This window comes from Adiantum capillus-veneris, chromosome 18 (genome assembly GCF_014529385.1).
Source record: "Adiantum capillus-veneris isolate H3 chromosome 18, ASM1452938v2, whole genome shotgun sequence".
Lineage (NCBI taxonomy): Eukaryota > Viridiplantae > Streptophyta > Polypodiopsida > Polypodiales > Pteridaceae > Adiantum > Adiantum capillus-veneris.
In genome coordinates, this window is record NC_140948.1 from 102,676,794 (window position 1) to 102,700,723 (window position 23,930).

Here is a 23,930-nt window from a genome sequence, read left to right on the forward strand (position 1 = left end):
GATTTCGGGAATGAAACCGCTCTGATACCAGATGATGGGGAGGAGCTGGGAGCACAACAAAAGAAGAATACGTACGCACACACTCACACACACACCACCATAGCCACACACACACAGGTTGAAGGGGGAGAACCAACATACTGTGTGTCCCCCTTTCTTTCTTCCCTTATCTTATGCACTAAGGCACAATACACATTGTACTTAGTGTTAGGGGCTCACACAAGTGTACAGCTGTACACTTAGGGTTAGTGGCAGTTAGTGATGGGCGGTCGGCCACATGGCCATTAAACCTAACACGTCACCAGTATTCGTACTCACTTTTTTCAATTTTGGTGAGTTTTGGTGAGCATCAACACATTGATAGACACTTGGGGTGAGCTTGTGAAGCTTAGTTTGCTTAGAATTTTGATTTGGGGTCATTTTGGCCTCCATTTCCACTAGTACACACATCAATCTGTGTAGAATTTCTTATAGTGTAAATTTTTGCATAACAAGCTTTTGAAAATCTACTATGGTTTATGCTATATAGCACGTGCAGTTTTCCTTCCATTTCTACTCAGTTTTTGGGCATTTGCTACATCAGGTTCAATTTTTCATTGTGGCTAAAAGCAGTGATATTTTCAAGGTGTTGTCTGCTGATGACAAACTAGATCGAGACAATTATTATCCATTGTTGGCTTACATTATGCAGCATGTACTTGGTTTTAAGAGTGTATGGAACATTGTTAAAGGTTTTGATGTTTGTCCAAGTTCTCTGGATCTAGGTTATGTGGAGGATGTTGCAGGCTCTAACAACTTTGCTCCTATTATGAGTGCCATTTTACCAACATTTGTACATGCTCGTTAAGATAGTGGAGATGTGCAAGCACATGCATTGATTGTGTTTTCTATGAAGTGCACCATTACTCCTCACATTCATTCAACAAAAAAGAGCAAAATACGCATGGGACATTCTAGCTCGATTGTCACGTCGATTGCAATGAGGCAAAAATATTATTCTACGCAAAGAGCTAGAGTCAAAGTTCATGTATGAGGAATATAAAATGGAAAATTTCCTTGTTGAAATCAAAGATATTGATGAGCAACTTATTGCTATAGGTGAAGCCATTCCCAACCATTTACTTGTGCAGACGGCCTTGGATGCAGTACCAAAAACATATGACTTTTGCTTCAATTTTGAGGCTTGTTGCACATGGCAATGATAATGCTATTAAGTTTGATGTGTTGGTCACTTTGCAGTCACTAGAGGCTATGTCAAGAAAAAACTAGACTAAGCAATGTGTTGTTGTCATAAAATCTTATATCTAACCAACCCAAACAATTTTCTCATATTAAATTGATAATTTGATGTGGGAGAATAAACGGAAACAAGGGTTAGGACATGTGCTTATGGATCTATCTCAACATGGGGCCAAGGTTAAAGGGGTCCAAATGAGAGATGGTTCGTCAAAGAGCAAGGATAGCTAATGGAGCTTAAATACCTTAGGGTTAGCTTCATTAAAGACCTCCAAAGGTTAGTGTTAAAATTCCTTTCACCTTAGGCAAGCAAGGGTTGTGCTTGAGGTGAGAACCCGACCCATGCTTGATGTGCTTGTCGTGCTTGCCGACTAAGGTGCTTGAGATGCTTGTTGTGCTTGCTGACTAAGGTGCTAAGGTGATCCATGACTAAGGTGTTTGAGGGGCTTGAGGTGTTCCACGAAGCCAAAGCACATCCCTACACAAGGGGGGGCGAGCCCTCATTGTAGGAGCTAGAGAGAGAACACACACACCCTCACACAAGTCAAGTCTTCCCTAATGAAGCAACATGGACACATGTCAAGTTCCTCTCCATGTTGCCCTCATAAGGTGCCTAAAGCCTATTGGTTGGCCTCTCAAGGGGTCCAATGATAATTTAGATTATTTAATTAATTGTGTATGCATTTATCAAGTCCTCTCTCTTAAAGGGGAAAGGGGGACACTTGTCCCAAGGCTAGCATGCTTGCTTGATATGCAATCTGCATGTGATTAGCCAAGCTTGAAGGGGTCCAATGTGCTTCCATCATGAGCTAGAAGAGGGGGTCGACCAAGGAAGCTAGGGGCTAGCTTGGGGGGTATACTCTCCCACTCTCTCTCTCTCTCTCTCTCTCTCTCTCTCTCTCTCTCTCTCTCTCTCTCTCTCGCGTGCACTTTCTCTCTCTCATTGTGTGAGGTGCAAAGTGCAAGAGCTCCATCTCCTTCTCCAAGCTTGTAGAGAAGTTGAGAGCTTACACCAACACTCTTGGATATGGAATGCAAATACAACCAAGAGCCATGCTTCAATGCTTAAGCTTGCCATCTTCTCCATCTTCATTACTATGCTATTATTTATGCTAAGCAAGAAGAGTGATGATAAGTGAGGAACTTTTTCTTTCTCCCATGAATGTTTCTTCTTCCTCTTCCCTACCCTCATTCCCCGCTAGCTCTCTCCACCTTTGAAGGCGTTTGAGGCTTTTTGCAAAGATTATGTTATGCTCGTGATGCACGAAGCTCTCCATCTTCATTGCATCACCTAGGTCACAAGGAACACAAAGATTGTATTGTACCAAGTCTCTCTTGATGGGAGAATCTATAATACAAAAGCCTATTGAAGGGGGGACCGGCTCCACATAAATCCGATCCTCAACTGTTGTCAGGTTCTCTAAATCTCTCTCTTGAAAAATTATTGTTCATGCCAAGTTAATTAAGTATTATGGTTATGTTGCTACCACTAATTAAGTTCACCCTCTATGTTCTCAAAGTAGTCTCACAAAAATAATTCTCTTAATTCCGCTATTCTCAAAGTTCATAGGCCATTTCCATTACATTGGGATCAGAGCTATTGGTTTCTCTTTTCTTGCTTAAGAAGAGAGGTCCTTAAGTTGTCCATGAAAGGTTGAGCATGTTCATTGCAATACGGTAAGTGGGACAGGGATCTATTATCTTGGTTGAGAAGGACTTAATTCGAGGTACACCGTTGGGAACTATAGTCTTAATAATGGAGCCTCTTGGGGCTTGCCTTTGGCTTAACCATTATTGAGCTAGGAGCAAGCTCAACAGGAACCATAATCAACCAAGCAATGCTAGATCTTTGCAATCAACATTGTCTAAACCACGGGTGTGGCTGCTTGAGAACTAATTTTCAAAGGTAAAGAAGAGTAGGGACTAAGGTTTTTGAGGGTAGCAAAGCACAAAGTAATCTATACATAAGTTTAATTAGCACGGCTGACAATAACCAAGAGAGTAGAATGAACATTGATAACTTTGATTTTGCACATGAAGGTGCTATTGATGATGCCCCCATGTTTGTGAATTATCTTGTTATTAGGTTGCAGCAAGCTATGGGCAACCCTGCTTTACAAGCTGAAGTTACTCAACAACTTCGTGCTTATGGGATTTCCCTTCCTCTCCAAGAGGAGAGAGAGCTTATGACGCCTCTTGATGAGACTCCCAAAAGAAGACTCTCTCCCATAAGAGAGGAGGAATCCAAAGAATGAGAAACAAGCGGATCCCTAAGTTCCTCTGAAGATGTGCTCCACGAAGACGACGGTCTAAACGATTGCCAACTCCTTCCAAGAGGAAACGATCAACCCACAATCCTTCTCCTTGTCACTTCAAAAGGGAAGAGAGGAAACAAAGGAAGAAAAGGGAAAGAAAGAGGTCACCCTCTTCTCCTTCTTTTTCACCTTCCTCCTCTTCCGACGAAAGCAATAGATATTCTCCTAGAGAATACAAGAGGAGAGGACATTGAAAATCTTACCCTACTTGGCGAAGGTCCCAAAAGCTCAAGAAGTTCAAAGAGGGATGAAAGAGCATCTCTTTTCTCACCTATGATGGCACCTTTGGTGTTACTGACAAAGTATTGGCCTTCATCCAGTAATTTGATGCGGCCTTTGGAGACGAGGGCTTCACAGAGTTCTCTAAGCTACGTCGTGTATCTATGCACTTCCAAAAGTCTATTCGTCAATGGTGGGCTAGTATTCGTGGCAATGGTGAGGCCCCAAAGACATGGAAAACTCTACGAGTTTCCATCAGGAAGCAATTCCTGGAAAGCGATGCAAAGGACGAAGTGCTTACCGAATGGCGAAGTTTGAAGCTGCTCTCCAACGAGTCTATCCACAAATATGTGGATAAGTTTTGGGATTTATATCTCAAGGCTACAGTCTTTCAAAAGATAGACCTCGTCGTGAAAAAGCAACAATTCTGTGCAAGATTATGTGAAGAGATGGCCGAATACGTCAACTCCCAATGGCATGGTTCTATCACCAAAGTAATCCACCACACTGTGGTTGCTTTGTGCATCAATTTCCAACAAGGGGCTAGAAGGAATGCCAAGCCAATGGAAAGCAAAGACAAAAGTGATGGAAAGGGGAAAACCAATGCCCCAAATTCTTCCCAAAGCAATTTCAACAACAACAATAACAACAACAATCGATCCAAGGAGAAGGGAGTTTACAAAGTTAAAAATAAACTCTCTCCTGAAGAGCTTGAAGCTTTTCGTAAGGACCACAAATGTTTTAAGTGTGGGGAGCAAGGACATGGCTATCGTTTTTGCTCCAAGAGAAATGCCGGCAATGAGACTCCGAGAGCTTCCACGATCGAAGCTTAGAGGATGCTCATTGCACAGGATTACCTCTCTCCTATGCTTGGGGAAAAGTAAGGGAGCATGATGTCTTCATCTTGTTTGATCCTGGCTCTACTCACAACTTCATATCAATGGAGTTGGCCACTAAGCTGGGCATTCAAGCTTTAGAGATGGGAGATATTGTAACTACCGATGCAGCTTTCAAGGGACATCAAGCCTCCGTTACTCCCTTGATTGGGAAGTTGAGGCTTCATGTCCAAAGATACATCAACAAAGAAGACCTTTTCATCTCTCCTCTCCAACATGAGGATAATATCCTAGGGGCACCATGGTTCAACCGCATGGCTGCCAACATGAAGTTCCCTAAAAGGAGAATCTACTTCACTTACAGGGAAAAGAGCATGTATATAGATTCTATTGAGTCTAGTTGTACTATACCACTCGTAAACTCTCTTGCTTTTGACAAATCAATGAAAAGCTTAGTTTTTGCATACATGATTTTTGTCAAAGAGTCCCTAAAAGGTCCTAATGTTTCATTAAATGTAAATGGTAGGAATCAAGAAGAGTTAGACTTCTCTAATTTTCTGAATGGATTCAAAGATGTGTTCATCGATGATATCCCTATGAAATTACCTAAAAAACGAGGGGATGATGACCATTGAATTGAGCTCCTACCAAGAAGCTAACCGCCTAACAATCCTCCTTATCGAGTTTCCCAAGCTCAACAAGAGGAGATCATGAGATAAGTACAAAAATTGATAGACAAAGAAATGGTGAGGCCTAGCTCCTCTCCCTTTTGTTCTCAGTCCTTTTAGTGCAAAAGAAAGATGATACATATTGCATGTGTGTGGACTATCAAGCACTAAACCATATCACTATCAAAAATAGATTTCCCATACCCTGGGTAAAAGATATATTTGATAAGCGACAAGGCTCTACCTACTTGAGTAGGATTGACCTTAAAAGTGGATATCATCAAATAAGGATAGTGAATGAAGATATTTTAAAGACCGCTTTTTGTACAACGTTTGGTCTTTATGAATATGTAGTCATGCGTTTTGGCTTGACTAATGTACCAGCCACATTCAATCATTTAATGGAGAAAATCTTTAGACCCTATCGCAAATTCACGGATCTCGGTCTACTAAAGACTTATGTTACAAAAGTATATCAACTCTCATAATGGGAGAAGTACCTACCCCTTGTAGAGTATGCATACAATAATACTGTCCATACTTCTACGGGAAAAGCACCTCTTTAAATCATAGAGGGAAGATCTAAAAGTCCCTTGCTACTTAAAGTACATGGAAAGATCTTCGCTGCCAATGAGAATAGCCATGACCTACAAGAATCTTTTCAAACAATTAAGGAGGCTATATCCATCTCTCAACAAAGGCAAAAAGCTGTTGCTGACAAGCACAAAAGGGCCTTAACGTTCAAAGGAAATGATTGGGTCTTACTTAAGTTTCTCAAGGCTCGATTAAGGCAAACGACATGCAAAAATCCTACGGGTCATCAAAAGTATTATGCTAAACTAGCAAAAAGATACTATGATCCTTTTCAAATCTTGAAGCCAATCAATAAGATGGCTTATCAACTCAAGTTGCCCAACCATTGGCTCATACACAATGCTTTTCATGTGAGCTTACTTAAGCCCTACAAAGGAGAGTCACCAAGTGAACCAATTATTGAAGACCCTCCAAAAATCGAAGATCAAGAAGAGGTGCTACAACCCAAAGCTATCCTTCGGCATAAAGACAAGATACTACGACATGGTAAGATTATCCGACGATATCTTATTAAGTTCAAGAATTATCCTTTTGAAGATGCTGGGTGGATGCATGGAATACAACTAAAGGATAGTATGAACCTTGTTAATGCTTACAATACTACAGTAGAGTAAGCAAATGTACGTGTTTCTTTTAAATGATTAATGTTTTTGTCTTATAAGACTAATTCTCTTTTAATTGTGCACAAATTAAAATAGCATGCATGCTTAGAATCATGTTTGTGATGACGACGTCTCTCAAACACCAAGTAGAATTTGCCACTCTACTTTGGGAGAATGAAAGGGACTAAAGAGCAGACATGCTTGTGGCAGCTATGTCTCCCAAGCACCAAATGGATTATTCATCCATCTTGGAATGACGTCGTAGGGTAAAAAGGGATCCTCTACGGGCTAAGAAACATTGACTAATGACTAAGGCTTTATCGCTTCTACCTCATAGTCAAGGACGACTATGATTTCAAGAGACAAGTAATGTCATAAAATCTAATATTGCACCAACCCAAATGATTTTCTTATATTAAACTCATCATCTAATGTGGGAGAATAAACGGGAACAAGGGTTATAATATAGACATGTGCTTATGGATCTATCTCAACACGGGCCAAGGTTAAAGGGGTCTAAATGAGAGATGGTCTATCAAAGAGAAAGGCTAGCTAATGGAACTTAAATACTTTAGGGTTAGCTTCATTAAAGACCTACAAAGTTTAGTGTTAAAAGTACTTTGACCTTAGGCAAGCAAGGGCTGTGCTTGAGGTGGGAACCCGGCCCAAGCTGGAGGTGCTTAATGACTAAGACTAAGGTGCTCCATGACTAAGGTGCTTGAGGTGTTCCACAAAGTCAAAGCACGTCCCTACACAAGGGGGGGCGAGCCCTCATTGTAGGAGCTAGAGAGAGAACACACACACACACACCCTCACACAAGTTAAGCCTTGCCTAATGAAGCAACAAGGACACATGTCAAGTTCCTCTCCATGTTGCCCTCATAAGGTGCCTAAAGCTTATTGGTTGGCCTCTCAAGGGGTTCAATGATAATTTAGTTAATTTAATTAATTGTGTATGCATTTATCAAGTCCTCTATCTCAAAGGGGAAAGGGGGACACTTGTCCCAAGGCTAGCATGCTTGCTTGATATGCACTCTGCATGTGATTGGCCAAGCTTGAAGGGGTCCACTGAGTTTCCATCATGAGCTAGAAGAGGGGGTCGACCAAGGAAGCTAGGGGATAGCTTGGGGGGTATACTCTCCCCCCCCCCCCCCCCCCCCCCCCCCCCACACACACACACACACACACACTCACACTCATTGTGTGAGGTGCAAAGTGCAAGAGCTCCATCTCCTTCTCCAAGCTTGTAGAGAAAGTTGAGAGCCTACACCAATACTCTTGGCTATGGAATGTAAATCCAACCAAAAGCCATGCTCCAATGCTTAAGCTTGCCATCTTCTCCATCCGCTATTATGTCTGCTAAGCAAGAAGAGTGATGATAAGTGAGGAACTATCTCTTTCTCCTATGAATGTCTCTTCTCTACCCTCGTTCCCTAATAGCTCTATCCACCTTTGAAGGTGTTTGAGGCCTTGGGACTGAGGCCGGGGATGGTTAATGCTTTTCGCAAAGATTATGTTATGCTTGTGGTGCATGAAGCTTTCCATATTCATTGCATCACCTAGGTCACAAGGAACACAGATTGTATTGTACCAAGTCTTTCTTGATGGAAGAATCTATAATACAAAAGCCTACTGGAGGGGGGACCGGCTCCACATAAATTCGGTCCTCAAGTGTTGTCAAGTTCTCTAAATCTCTCTCTTGCAAAAGTATTGTTCATGCCAAGTTAATTAAGTATTATGGCTATGTTGCTACCGCTAATTAAGTTCACCCTCTATGTTCTCAAAGTAGTCTCACCAAAATACTCTCTAATTCTCTTAATTCCATTGTTCTCAAAGTTCATAGGCCATTTCCATTACAATCGCTGATCGGGTCTTTTCGCTACACAAAGAAGAGGTAGCAATAACAATGTCGCGGCTACTTCCAATGTTCCTTCTTTAGGTAGCAAATCATCTGTGAGAAATGCCTCCCATAACAGAAATGCATCTCGTAAATTTGTTTAAAGAGGAAAGAAAAAAGGTTGCTTTGCATCTATTTTAGTGTTGTTGATCATTTGATAAAAGCAATGTTCTACGCTAAAGGCTAAAGAGGCACATGAAAAATAAAGTAAATCTTCTTCAAATCTGCTAATTTTGTTTTTGATGCAGAGTGGAATTTTAGTGCTCAGTGTTCGAATGACCCTTCTCTCCATGAAGCATACATAATTGAGACTACAGATTCACATATGTGGTATTTTGATAGTGATGCTACAAAGTATATTACTTCTCATCGTGATTTGTTCACTTTGTTTAATGTTGTCCCCAATGGGAATAATGTCACTTGTGCCAATAGTGCTTCTTATCCAGATTAGGGTCGAGTTGAAAAGAATGTAGTTAATGGTAGCTCCTTCACACTTTCTAAAGTAATTTTTGTACATGGGATCAAGAATTTGTTTCTTATTTTTGCATTAAAAAGGCTTGCTCTTGTTGTAAAGTTTGTGGTCAACAAATGCACTATTCACGATCTTACTTCATGTGATACTAGTGTGGTATCGGCTATAGAAGCTTAATTCTTATGACAAGTGTGTGGAAAACTTTGCAAATGTAGTTACGACTTCTGAAGCTATTTCAAATGCTAAACTATGGCATGCATGTTTTGGGCATCTTAATTTTGCCAATTTGATGCGTTTCCAAAAAATTGGTATGGTTGCCTCATTGCCCCCTTTGGAGGCCCTATGCAAGCATGTTTGTGAAGGTTGTATTTTGGGGAAACTGCAGCATTCTAGGTTTTCAAAAGATGGTTTGGTGTGGGCTACTTGCAAGTTTTAGCTTATTCACAATGATGATTGTAGCCCAATGCGCACTCCTTCTTTTAGTAATAATTTGTACTTTGTGCCTTTAATTGATGATTACTCATGGCATACACAGGTATATCTGCTTAAGGTGAAGTCTAAAGTCTTTATGTGCTTCAAGCAATTTTTTTTGTTGACTAAAATGTATCCAATTGTGCTATGTGTACCCTCTATTCTCTAATCGAAGGGGGGGGGGGGGGGGGGGGGGTATACGTCAAAAGAATCATGGGATAAAACACCAATGTGCACTACCTTATACGATTCAACAAAATGATGTTGTTGAGAGGAAACATGTCATTTATAGAGATGACATGATGTATGGTCAAAAGCCAAGCTTTGCCACATGATTTCTAGCTAGAGGGTTGTCATGTGTGTTTCCTACTTACTTAATAGATGTCCCACCAAAGCTTTGCAGTCTATGAATTGAGATGAGGCCTGGCATGATAAGAACATATCTTTTAATCACTTGCATGGAATATATTGCTTGGATTATGTTTTAGTGCCACAAAACAACTTTAGAAAATTTAATGATAAAGCTATCAAATGCATCTTTGTTGATTATAGTGCTAAAAGCAAAGGTTCCAAGTTAAATCATTCGCAATCAAAACATATCTTGACTTCTCGAGATGTTGTTTTTTTGGAAGATGCAATTCAACAACTAAAGAGAAAAATGTAAGCTCACATAACATTTTTGATACCTTTTGTCTCTTTTCAATGGTGGGAATACAAAATGTAAGTTCAAATGAGGCAAATATTCAGCCTACGTAGGTTCACGTGATGTCGCAAATCAGCCTATTTTTATGCAGATGTAAATGATGCACTTGATGGGGACAATGATAAAAATGAGGAAGCTAGAGGTATGCCCAAATGCCCAGTGCATACTTTGCAAGACAATAAATTGGATGCACCTTTGTCTAGCACTACTCATTTCGGGTTCTCATCATGCTTCTTGTGCATCACATTGTTATGCTTTGGTTGTGTCAAGTATGTGTGATGAGGATGAACCTCTTATGTTTTATGAAGCCCAAAAGAGAACTAGATGGTCGTTATGCAAGATGAATATGATGCATTTGTGAAGAACAATACTTCGTATTTATGTAACTTTCCTCCTAGCAAGAAGACCATTGGTACAAGGTGGGTTTATAAGCTTAAACGTAAGATGGATGTTTATATTGATCACTACAAGGCAAGGCTTGTTGCAAAAGGGTATTCTCAGCAAAAGGGAACTGATTATTGAAACTTTTGCTTCCATTTTTCATGACTAATGTTCATTTTATTTATGCATTGGCATATTATTTTGGATGGGATGTTCTTCAATTGGACATTAAATGCGCTTTCTTGAAAGTTGACTTATTTCTCACTTACTTGAGGAAGTGTATGTAATGCAGCCTCATGTGTTTGTCAAGAAAGGACAAGAAAAGAAAGTGTGCAGATGTAATAAAGCATTGTATAGTCTAAAGCAATCTTCTTGTGCTTGGTATAAGAAGATGAATAATCATGTGATTGCATGTGGCTTTTGAAACATCCCAACTGAGAGCACTTTGTATATAGAACGTGCGGATGATGTGTATCTTATGTATAGTTGTTGTTGTGAATGTGGATGATTTACTACTCATTGGACCAAATGAGACATATATTACTGGATTTAAGGGTGATTTGAATGCCACAATTGAGATGTCAGATTTGGTGCTTTTGCATCATTATTTGGGTTTCCATAGGAGTGGCAATTCATTTGCAACACATATTTTGTCTAATATAATGCAACACCCTCATCACACTGCTTAAACTGGAAACAAGTTGAAGTTAAGTCTACGTGATGTTGGAGATCCTACATACGTTGCCATATACTAGTTGCCTCATTTATGTATGCATTAATCAGTTTGTAATCTCACAAGTGAGCATATTTATGCATAGCCTAGGGTCTAAGTGTTGGCAAGCGGTTAAGAGGATTTTTTGCTACTTGAATGGCACTATACATCTTGGGTTGTATTATCCCAAGGGGAGATCATTGCCACCAGATTTACATGCTTTTTCTGACTCAGATTAGGCTGGTTGCTATCACACACGAGTTTGCACGAGTGGTTTTTCTTTCATGCTTGGTAATTCATGCATATCATGGTTGAGCAAGAAGCAACCTACTGCGGCCACCCCTAATTGTGAGGTTGAAGTATAGGGAAGCTTTCACAATTATGGTAGAGTGTGTGTGGCTCAGATGCCTTATGGCTGATTTGGGCCTTAGGAACTTTAATATACACTAACAGTTAGAGCGCATTGCCAAATGCTAGGAACCCAGCCTTTCATGATCACACAAAGCACATTGAGGCAGCACATTATCATTGTGTTAGGGAGAGACTCTCAATTAGAACGATCTGCTTGGCTTATGTGCCAACACATGAAAACCTTGCATATTTTTTCACGAATGCATCGCCTCATGATAGTTTTGAAGCTTTTTGCAAGCTAGCTTCCCTTTATGGATTGATCATGTCCACAGGGCATGGTACTTCACTATATTATGTCCGTCATCTTTCATTCACCGCGTCATTCCAAAGGGGGATTTGTTACCATGTATATGGTTGTGATGTCTGTGAATACACTTAGGACCATCGAGGCACTTTTTTCCCTCACTAGGAGGGTCCCCCCCCCCCCCCCCCCACCCCATGCTTTGTATATATGGTCTTCACTCCAGGGCTATCTTATCTTGCACTCGCAAACTTAGTAATACATTCTATATTGTGTGCCTTGAGCTCCTTCTCCGTCTCCAAGTTGTGTGTGCATTCTTGTAACCCTAACTCCAACAAGGCCTTCCTAGAGACCCATCTGACTCATACAACTACCCCTCTCTCTCTCTCTCTCTCTCTCTCTCTCTCTCTCTCTCTAGTTAAATATGATAACATTAGCATGTCAAGTGTTCCAAACTTGGACCTAGGAGCTACCGCAATTGACCCTTTAGAGATCTTCCAAGAACTCTTGCCAAAGATGATATGGTGACCAAAGTCATCAAGTTGTTTAGTGTTAAGTAAACTCTTCATAACTTTAGGAATATGCCTCACATCTTGATTGTAAAGAAATAATAATTAGGACATTTTGTTTGCACATTGCTAAATCCAAGCATGTCACAAGCATAGTCTTTGCCCAAACGTACAATACATTTATGTGAACCACCATTTGCATATGCGAATTGAGATGAAGAGATGCAATTGAGTGGAAAATCTAATTATGAAAGGAATAACCATTGTGATGAATAAGAGCACATCTTCAAACTAGAGGTCATTAGAGTAGTGGTTCTTTTTCTTGCCACGCAAGCAAACACCGTTTCCACAACCATGAGACTTCCTTCTTGACTTACTTCTCTTAAGATACTTTCCACATTAACTCATTAAGATACCACTTAATGTTTCTTCTAGACCTTATCTATTTCAAGATCTATCTTCCTGACTATTAAAAATCAACTTAGAAAGTGGAAGCCTAATTGTTGAGCACGAAAGTTCATCCAAATCTTTTTGATTACCCTCAATCATATCAAAAGGCTTCTTGCCTTTGCATGTAATAAGGATAGTTAAGAACAATCTACCTATCCACACTAGTACGTTCCAAATTTGTCCATCAAGCAAGAAAAATAATTATCCTTGAACCTCTTTTGTTAAAATAAATGTTCTCCAATGGAGAGGCCATGATTGCTACAACATCAAAAACACATCTTTCAGTAAAATTTGACAAGTTTTGTTGATATTTTAGCCAAACATCATTAAGAACAATTGCATAAGCTAATAGAAAATGCTATGCCAAAATTTTGACAAAAAATTGGCAATATTAAAAATACAATAAAAACACACAAAATATCAAAAATTGGACATAAGGTAAGTTGCTAACTCAAATTGAGTGCAAACTTGACAAATCGTCAAGGCTACAAAGGTCACACTCGACATCAAAACTATACAAATTCATACATATCTTATGACAAGGCTACAAAAGGAGTGCTCTAGAGACCTAATCCACCTCATGTGCATATCAAAGTTCCTACACACTCACCACGCCCTGCACAAAGGTTGCAAAAGTATTTGAGATCATACATGTGCCAAAACTACCTAAAAACTACCAATATGCCAACACAAGAGCACATAAGGCAGTATCCACAATGGCAAGAGAAATAAAAAAGCACCTATTACTAGTTGATACCCACAAATGGGCATCATAACTCAAGCAAGAAATTGTTAGAACTCCCACTTACACAACTTAAACTCAATTGCGCAAAAAATGCAACTACATCATATCTCATAAATGATCAAAGTACAATAGCACATCAAAGAGAGTGTCAACATGTGCATACAAATTTCAAATGTCACATCAACTGGGAAATTTGGGTTGCAAGTATGCACACAAAGGTTGGAGAAGAAGAAGGAGCAGCTCAAGGGCACAAAGTAAAGAAAGTAGTATTATTGAATGTGTTAGAATAAAGATAAGTGATTCCTTGGCATGATGGACATATGTACAAGCCCCATGGAAAAAATCCTAGAGTGAGGAAAGTGTTACAACATTAAGGTAGTGATGTGTGTGAACACTTAAGATCGTGTGGGCACTTTTTTTCCTCACAAGTAAGATTTTTTTCCTTGACTTGAATATATGCCCACCATTATAGGAAAAGCCTTAGATTTGTATTAGCACATTCAGTGATACTACTTCCTGTGGGCCTATTTTCTTAAGCTCCTCCTTCATCTTCATCATCTTCGTGTGAATTCACGCAATCGCATTTCCAACAATTGGTATCAAAGTAGGCTTTGGCATCTCGGGCAGCATCGCCAACACCCTCCAAGCTCATGTTCTCATGGTGAGGCAATTTTGATGAGAGCATTTGTAGGGCAACATAACCTTTAAGAGTATTTGTAGATCTTAATATCATTATAATTTTGATTCAAGATCGTTTCAATCTCTATTTCCACTAAATTGACAAGACGGTGTAGACAAATTTGTCCTTTTATGTAGGTCTTAACAATAAATTATTTTACAATTCAAGCACTTTGTAAGAAACTGTGAGTGGTGTTTTCTAGCACGTTTGTTTTGTGTAGTTTTTCCTCTAGAAGGGCAAATTTTGACTCCAATGCAGTCACTGGCAATGACTGACAACAATGATGTTTTTTGCACATTGTTGTCTCCTGAGGGTAAATTGAATGGGGACAACTACCCACTTTTGTCATACATGATGCAACACCTCCTTGTTGCAATGGTTATGAGTAAGACCAAGTTCTCCCGATGAAAAATTGGATAGGGAAAACCACCCTTTTTTGCCATACATGATGCCTCACATTCCTATTGAAAAGGGTGTTTGGAACACTGGGTGGGGTTATGATGTAAGACTAGGTTCTGTGGATGCAAGTCCTGTGGATGATGGTGCATGTTCTAGCAATTCTAATTCTAGATTTGTTTTCCCTACATTGAGCGGGCACACTGGGATGGTAAAGATGCATAGGCTCATGCATTTCATTTAGTGTTCCATTAATCAACACATTTACTCAGCACAAACTACAAAATGGGCATGGAATAGATTAGCTTCTTTGTATGTAGGTCTTAATTTGGAAAAATTTGCTTATTTACATACTTATTTACATAATGAGTTAGAGTCCAAGGTTATGCACGAGGAGGATGTATTGGATGTATGTCTTGAAAAGATTGAGATCTCAATGAGCAATTGATTGCCAGTGGTGGGGTCATTACTCATAGTTCTCTTATGCTTTTGATGTCGGACTCTTAGACTTTTGCCTCTACATTTAGGCTTGTGACAAAGAATAAACTTGATGATGTGAGTTTGATGGTCTTGTACTTATATTCCTGCAAGAGACCGAGTCAAAAATAATAATAGGGCTAGGCAGCCTGCTATTAAGTAGATAGCATCACAACATAAGAATAATACCATTGCTGACAATTCCAATGCTTTGGGTAGCCAGCTTGCCCCCTCAGATTCTACTTCTTCAAGCAATAACATGTTCAAAGAAGTCTAGAGATAAAAGCAAGAGGAAGATGGAGTGTTATCATTGTAAGCCAAATGATCATCTCATCAAGAAATTCCCTAAGTTTAAGGTTGACGAGACTCATAAGAAAGAGACTAATACAACCATTATAGATACTTCTTCAAATGAAAATTTAGCAAATGCTATGTAGGATACGTAGTGGGATTTTAGTATGTAGTGTCAAAGTGATCCCTATGTTCATGATCCATTTATTGTAAAATTTATGGATCTGCATGTGGTACTTTGATAGTGGTGCAACAAAGCCCATGACGTCTCAACATGATTTGTTTGCTTCCAAATGCCAAAGACATCATCAATGTATCTTTTGAAATAGAGGACAGAGGGATGGGAGGGGAGGTTGATTACTATCATCTAAGTGACATAGAAATAGGCAAGCATAGACGACAACAAAATTGGAACCCATGGCAGTACCTTTGATTTGTCGCCAACAATTAGCCTGAAAGGAGATGTAGTGGTGGTTAAGGACAACAGAGGCCAAAGAAAGGACGAGACTCGTTTTGGGTGAGAAAAAATGTTGTTGGATATAGTCAGAGAGGGCAACCAAGCCTTGTTGGATGGGAATGCTAGGGTATAATGATTCAACATCAAATGTGAAGAGAAGGACAATAGAAGGAAGGACCATAGAGGAGATATCCTTGACGAGTGAAAAAGAGTCTTTAAGGTGTTGCTTCTTTGTGGAGAAGGATAGGGAGAAGTTGGTAGTGGATCCATATAGAGGCATGCTCCAGAACATATCCTTTATAAGAGAAAATGGGGTGTCCTACTAAGGAGGGTTTGTGGATTTTAGGAATTAAAAAAAAGGGACAAGGTTTGGGTTCAAAAGAAAGAGGCCTAAGGATAAAAACCCGCTCTTTAGAAGAAAGAAGAGCGCTATTAGTAGGAATGGAGGAGAGAAGAGAGGAGACAAAGGAGAGGGCAGCTGAAACCACGGGGGTGTAGGTAGAGGAATCTAGGAGATGCCTAGAAGCTTCCTCTACATACCAGGATTTGGGTATGATGACAGGTCCTAAATTTTTGTCAGCTAGCTTGATGATAATGGAAGGATCATTTTTCAAGAAAAGAAAGGCTTTCTTTAGAAAGGAAGGGGGTGAGAAGTGTGAAGAAGAGAAGGAAGTTTTCCAAAAAGTGTTAAGTTGTGAAGAGAGAGAGAAGAAAATACATTTGAGATTAAGAGAGGGGTTGGTGGGAACCATGAGGCATTGCGGAGGGAGAAAGGAGTTGGGTGTGGAGCGACTTCTTTAAAAAAGAGGTTGAGTTGGTAGCTTCTTTCTGAGTTAGACAGAGAATGTTTTAACGAGGACAGAGTAGGAGGTGAGGGGGGAGGAATATATTTAAGGCCTAAACCAAGAAGCTTCTTTTTACAATGGGAAAGGGCACGATTCGAGAGGTTTTTGCAAGCTAAGTTAGTGACCTTGTTTTCTAATTCATAAATCGATTGATTACCTAGAATTATCACTTTAAAAAGAGAAGGGTTAGTAAGAGGAAGCCAGTACTTGAATCTTCTTTTGGAAACACCATAAGGGGAAAGAGTGGAGCGGGGTGTAGTGGGGAAGTAAGATGAAGAAAAGGGAGGAGGGGTCCAAAAAAGAGGGGGTTTGGAGAGGAGAAGATGGACCCAAGACGTAGGGTGCTCAATAGCTACTTCCTCCTCCATTGTGCAAGTGTTTTGAAGGAAGGTTAGAAGAGGGATGGGGAGAATTAGAGGGAAGAGGAAAACGGGTGGGAGAGGGGTGGCTAGAACCCGGATGGGTATTAAGGGGGTATTTGGGAGACTTGAGCAGATGGGGGATGGGTGGGAAAAGAAGTCCCAAAGAGGAGGAGGTTTTTGCAAGCAAGGTGGTGGAGGGGGAGGGAGAAGAAGAAGTGTTAAAAGGTTTTTTGAATGGTTGGCGGGGGTATTTCCCAAATGAAGCTTTATGTTTAGTAAGGGAAGACGAAGTAGAGAGAAAGCAAAAGTGAATGGTTTTTTTAGAGGAAGGGGTTTTAAAAACGTTCAAAGGCGTCGTTGGGAGAAGAGCTTGCTCATTTGAGTGGCGACCTCATGTTGAACGAGCTCCCCCATGATGTCTGCTTTTGGTAAAGCCATTGCTTTGACAAAGAGGGTCTGATGGGATCGTCAATTGGAGCTACGATGAAGAAATTATGGCAATTTGAAGTTTACGTTGATGCAGATATGTACTGGATTGGGAAACTGCAACTGAGGGGACAGAAATGAAGTGAATGCACGGTCTTGAAGTGCTCACTTTGTGGAGCGCGTCGGTCTTTTTAGATCAGTGATCGAAGTTAGGGTTACCAAGATATTGCCATATTAAATTTCATCGGGGCCAGTTTCGTACTAGTCTGGTCGGCTCGGTGTGCCATCTGGGAATTTTTGAGCTTCAACCAAGGAATGGCGGAAAATGATATCGTGCTTGGTAATGCTTTAGTTGAGTTGTATGCCAGATGGCTAATGGAGACACACATGCTTTGGAAGTTAAATATGTTAAATGTGGTGCCCGTACGAAAGCACATAAGGTTTTTTATTAGCTTCAATTCAAAAATGTTGTCTCTCGGAGATCATTGGTTGGAGGGAATGCCCAACACGACTATGTCAAAGAAGATTTGGCTTGTTAACTAAATGCAAGGGAAGGCGTTTCTCCAAATGCAATCACAAGGCATATGGCACTATCGAAGAAATTGATACGCCAACAATTTTCACAATGATATTGTTAGTCAAGTACTGTTGGAGGAAGATGTTGTGCTTAACAATTCTTTGGTCGATAATGCATACCAAATGTGGTGTACCTAAGAATGTGGCCGCCCATTGGGATTATTTTTGCCGCCCACCCATAGACCGCCCACTTAAGGGTTAATGGGTGGGTGTGAATGAGCAAGGAAAATAGAGTGGGCACAGCGGGCGACGAGCAAAGGCAGCGCAGGCAGAGAGAGAGAAGCTCGCGACGGGCGCTCCGATGCCTAGATGGCAACGAGCATGAAGGCAAAGTTGTTTGGCTCGCCATGGCACCCCATTTCAACACCAGTCCCGCAGTTTTTCGTGGACCCGCCACCCCAGCGTGCCACGTCATAAAAGGCAATTCACATGCCACATCAGTCACGGCCCCGTTACTGATGGGCAGGAAGCATGAGAAGTAAGGAGGGTGTAAAAGAGAGAAGAAAGGGAATTAAAAAAAAGTGTGGCGAAGGGCATGAAAGGAGGTAGGAGGGAGCAAACTTGTATGTAATCTCTCTCTCTCTCTCTCTCTCTCTCTCTCTCTCTCTCTCTCTCTCTCTCTCTCTCTCTCTCTCTCTCGTTCTCAAAGCTAAGCACAGAACTCTCTCTCTTGCTCTTGGATCTAAGCAAGGAAGCAAGGATCCCTCTCTCTCGATCTCAACCTTGACTAGGTATGCAAGTGAGAGGAGAAGAAGGAGAAGGAAGGCATCGAAGATCGAGGCTGGCAAGCGGCGGATAGACAAAAGAAATCGAAACTCTCTCTCTCTCTCTCTCTCTCTATATATATATATATATATATATATATATATATATATATATATATATATATATATATATATATATATATATATATCTTATAGAGAGAAGACAAAGCGAGTAAGAGCATCAATCAAGCAAGTAAGGAGATTAAGGGCATAGAGAGCTTGAAGGCAATCAAAGCAAGTCGATTAAAGGAGAAGTCGAAGCTTGTGAGCGGCAATTAAGGTAGTGCAAAGCAAATAGAGAAGGAAGCTACAAAATATTTGACAACAATTGAAGCATGAAGGTGAACGCAATGAGTTTGCAGAATCCAAGGGCAGTTGAAACCGATAAAGCGACATGCAAAAATTTCCTTCACACATCAATCCGAAGATTAATTAATCATCTTATTAAACCTCGATGTCATTAATGGCCCGATTAATCTGCAAAGGGAGCTTAAACTCCTATTTACCAGTAAATCCAAGTGTTGGTGCTGCTAACAACCCGCCTTGGCTATCGTTTGCATTGTACTCAAAGCTCGACTCGATTAATTGAAGTTTACGGTGATTGCCATAGCCTTTTTCACCTGTTGTTCTTATTCTCTCTCACACCTCTCACACCCAGACACCCAGCGCCTTCCCTACTCACGTTTCGAACACATATCGCCCAACAACGCTTGTAGGATGGAGTTTTGAACAAAAGAATCTAGCTCCAGGAGAGAGGAATGTTTCCACATGATAATTTGATTGGTCCATGCTTCCGGTTGAACTCTAGGGAAAGATATAGGTGAGAGCTTTTTAACAAGATCTTCTAAGCGTTCTTCTACCACCTCATGGAAGAAGTCAATTTTTTTTGGAGGTTTTCTACTAGGAGAGCTTGGGCTTGTATATACAAGTCGGAACAATCAAATTGGTATTATATGTTAAGGCTAACAAACTTGGTGTTGAGAAGGTCTTAAGAATTTTCCAAAACCAAGCGTGCTGGTTGCATGCACAAGCTATTGGGAGCTTTATTGGTAGCACGGAGGTTTTCAAGGTGTAGGAGGTGAGATTTGGCTTTAAAAAGCTTGAAATTAATAGTCTTGAATTCTTGTAATGAACACGTTGGAGAGGGGGAATGGGGGAGCACACCAGACACAAAAAAGATTTCCTCTCTATAGCCCAGGGCGTACACATCACCCCAATCCACTAGAGTTCACCTTCGAAACTCACAACACACGCTGGCAGGCCACCCCCTACACACACACACCGACGCGTAAACACGCGCACACTCAGCTAGTCAAGCATTTCACTGCTCGCTTCACACCACACACCAGTGCGGCACACAAAACCACACTCTCACTTCCATTCTGCGCACAAGAAGGGGCCCGGGGGACACACACATCCGCACCGGCACCGCACACACAAGCAAAACAAGTAGAGAAGGGGGGGCAAGGGAAACGACGCGAGAGAAACACAATGGATCCTTCACCACTACTCAAACACCCTCTACAACTCACTTACATCAAACAACTCACCCACATGGTCGCCGGGCAAAGAAAACATACAATTGGGGATTTGCAGGCACACACCTTTGCACAAAAAGGCCAACCCAAGAACTCACACACACACACACACACACACACACACACACACACACACACAATGGAACCTTCACCACTACTCAAACACCCTCTACAACTCACTACATCAAACGGCGCACCCACATGGTGACCGGGCAAGAAAACATACAATTGGGGATTTGCAGGCACACACCTTTGCACAAAAAGGCCAACCCAAGAACTCACACACACACACACACACACACACTCTATCTTGGCTCTCTACAGGCTCACCGGCTCAAGGCCCTGGCAAGAAGCCTACTGTGGCAAAAAGCATAAAAAAATGGCTCAATTTTGACTCTTATAGAGGTGCCCCTTTCAATTTGGGCAATTGGGCTCTCATTGGTCCACCTTGTACCCACATTTCCCAACTTGGGAGGGAGTAGCCTCCTTTAACTTCATTTGGTCTTTAACCCCTTGGCATTTTTTTAAAAATCTTCATTCTTCCTTCATTTTCACCCTTTGGATTAGCTTTGATTTGGCTCAACTTTGGCCTTTGACCATCCATTTGACTGCCCTCATGGCCCCTTGTCCGGCTGGGTTTGGACACCCTTTGAACTCTCCTTCTCTCTTTCACTCCCTTTTGGTCCTTCTGCTCTCTTTGCATGGCCTTTGGGTGGCCCTTTGCTCTGCCTAACCATCTCCTGGTCTCTCGGCCATTTCCCTTGCCTTTGAGCTCTCTCTCACAAGCTCTCAAATTCACCTCTCCATACTCTCTCTTTCACCTCCCATGGGACTCATCCCCTAAACACCCTTTGCTTGGTCCTCTCTATCCGGCCAACTTGGAGCTCCATTGGACCCCACACCCTTCCTTATACTCTCATATGCATGGGAATCGCCTCATATACATGCTCAGGACCACTAGCATTATTGCTAGTGGTGCCCTTGTCTTTCCCTCTCTCCAAAAGAGGCCTTGCAGTTAGCGTGTGAATGGGTCCCCGTAGGACGGCCACATCACCATGCCATCGATGACCAGCGTCTACAGTCAACGTGTCGCCCACTGGCGCTCACCATCGTCGCCTCCATAGCTGGCCATTGTCACGCATCAAAATGTGTCGTATACCGCCACACGCAGAGCTTAATGGGCCACCGCCCACGTACGCCATATCCACGCACTATGAGAGGAGGTTATCCCCTCTTTCTCCTTATGCTTCAAGAGGGTCATCCGCCCTCGTCCACATAGCCCCTCCTTCCACATGCACATCCTGCATGCACTTTTTCCGCCCGCCATGTGGCGGTTACTGGTGAACGACCCTTCTTGGGTTGAAAAACTCCCCTCAATATATTAGAAAAAAAAAACTCCTTTTCTTTCTTGCCTTGAGGGCTTTGCTACTTGGTGTTCATAAAATTCATGCCCCAGCCCCGACATCCCGCTTAGAGCTCTCATTGCCCACTTTAACTCGCGCGGCCTTCATCACCGTTTGATGAGGCCGCAATCTGGAGTCATCAGAAACGGAAAAAACACTTGTGGCCGCCCCTCGAGTAACTGCTCTAGACCCATAACTTCCATTCAAGGACTCCGATCCGCAATCTGAAAAGACATGCATGCTCCATAATTCTATCTCTTCACGTGTATCCATTTGCATCCGCTCGGGCCACTTGTTCCCAGCTCCCCTGTCCGTCGGGGATCTGGTAAACCTTCTAGCTTTAACCTGCAATATCTCGCACACCGTGGATCTGTTTGACGAGCCGTCTAGCCCAGCTTGCATAGCATCTCAAGCACTACATCTAGGGCCTCAAACCAGCATCTCGGGTACCTTTACCTGTCATCCTAATCGGACCATCCTTGGAGCCTTTTTGGCCTGAAAAGCCGCATCAGGCATACATTCCCGTTTCACTAGTCTGCCCAGGGACTTCATACCTGCTCAAGCCTTCTACAGTGCACTTGCCTGCAGCCTTAGCCTGGCATTGCACACTTTCTAACTTGGACCAAATTTGGTTGCACCAATGCCACTATTTTGTCAAACTCTTGCGGCTTGGTGATGGTAGGAAGGGTGGGGAGGGGGGAAGAAGAGGGGATATGATTAAGGGCAGAGATGTTGGAGCGAAAAGGGGAAGGGGACGTGGCGAACGATGAGGCAAAAGCACCAAAAGAGAAAGGTGCAATGAGGGGGGGATTAAGGGGTACTCCCCTTTGAGAGGGAAGACCTACTGGAGCACCGTAGCTTTTGGCACCTTTCAAGGAAGGAGGGGAGAAATCGAATTCCTCCACAAGGAGAAGCTCTTCCGTGCTAAAGAGGGTTTTCTAAGAGGAGGAAGTCGCGGGAGTCCAAGTGCTAGATTGTGCGACAAGTGCAAAGGGGTTAGCGAGGGCGGATGCTCAAATGAAACCCGGAAAGGTGGTAGGAAAAGTTGAAGAAGAGAATATTGGTGCGAGAAAGGTAAAAGTGGTATTAGGAGAGGGGGAGCCGACGGTGGAAAAGCCGGAGCCGTAGGAGGAAACACCCGTAACCGAGCTAGACAGTGAGAGAAGGGGGGGGGGGGGGGGGGGTCAAAAGGAGGGTGCAGGATCACTATGAAGGGTAGGGGTGGAAGAGGATTCCATGTTGACGGGTGGCTAATAAGAAAAACCAAAGAGGTTAATCTTTAGCAAAATGAGAGGTTGGTCTTCAGTAAGATGAAGCCTTAAATCAAACTCGTGGCCATAACTCGAACTTGTGGTGAAAGCTCTCCACAGATTTCGTATCTAATATGGAGATGTAGAAGCTTGTCGAGTATGTAGGCAATATGCAGCGACAACTTCGGGTTAATTAACAGAAAAGAAAATATGATCAAAGAAGAAAAACTTGGAGGTCATGGGTATGCTCCAGACTAACGAAAACTTTCTGGAAAAAAGTCGTCGAAGACGGAGAAGTTGCAAATGGCAATCATTAGTATCCTCCAAGCTCAAAATAGATGAGGGATTGTAGATTGCCGTGTGTAGGTACCAACATGTGCAAGAGTTGTAAGCTTAATGCGATGCCCTTAGGCCAAAGCTTAGGAGCATGTAAGAAGGTTGTTGGCATTGTTGAGGTTGTTGCCATATCTGAAGGCTCAAACCGCCTTGGTGCTGGCTTAGGAGAATTACGCCCGAGGCTTTAGGCAGTGAACCGCCTACTTGACTCATGTCTCTACAATCTTCAAATGGTACCAAGGTGGAGTGAACAGGTTATACCTTTTCTCACCAATGGTTTGTTGTAAATCGAGAAACAACCATCCATTATCGAGAAATCCCGTAATTTAGTGTTGATTGCAAGACGCTTATACAAGCAAGGACATGATGGCATACTTAAGTTATGCATTGAGCCATGCAAAAAAGAGATATATATGCAGCAAGCACATGTGCAAATTACGGACATCCACAATGCCAAAACACAGACATATCACAGACTGATGCTACTTGGAGTATATTGGACTAACATGCAGAAAAGCATACACGACTATGTTAGCTCCTGTGATGTTTGTGCAATCACTGAGCCAATTGAGTATGCTACACTGTTCAGGATAGCAAAGCACCCAAATGGGCAAAGTACATTATGGAGTATTTGGAGCAAGGTAAACTTCCAAAAAACATGAGCAGAG

At 41.8% G+C, this 23,930-nt stretch overlaps 1 pseudogene; it reads right to left on the bottom strand.

Moving 5' to 3' along the window:
* Positions 1-13,994: 13,994 nt before the first annotated feature.
* Positions 13,995-23,475, bottom strand: LOC147436111 (uncharacterized; annotated as a pseudogene).
* Between the last annotated feature and the right edge of the window lie 455 nt (positions 23,476-23,930).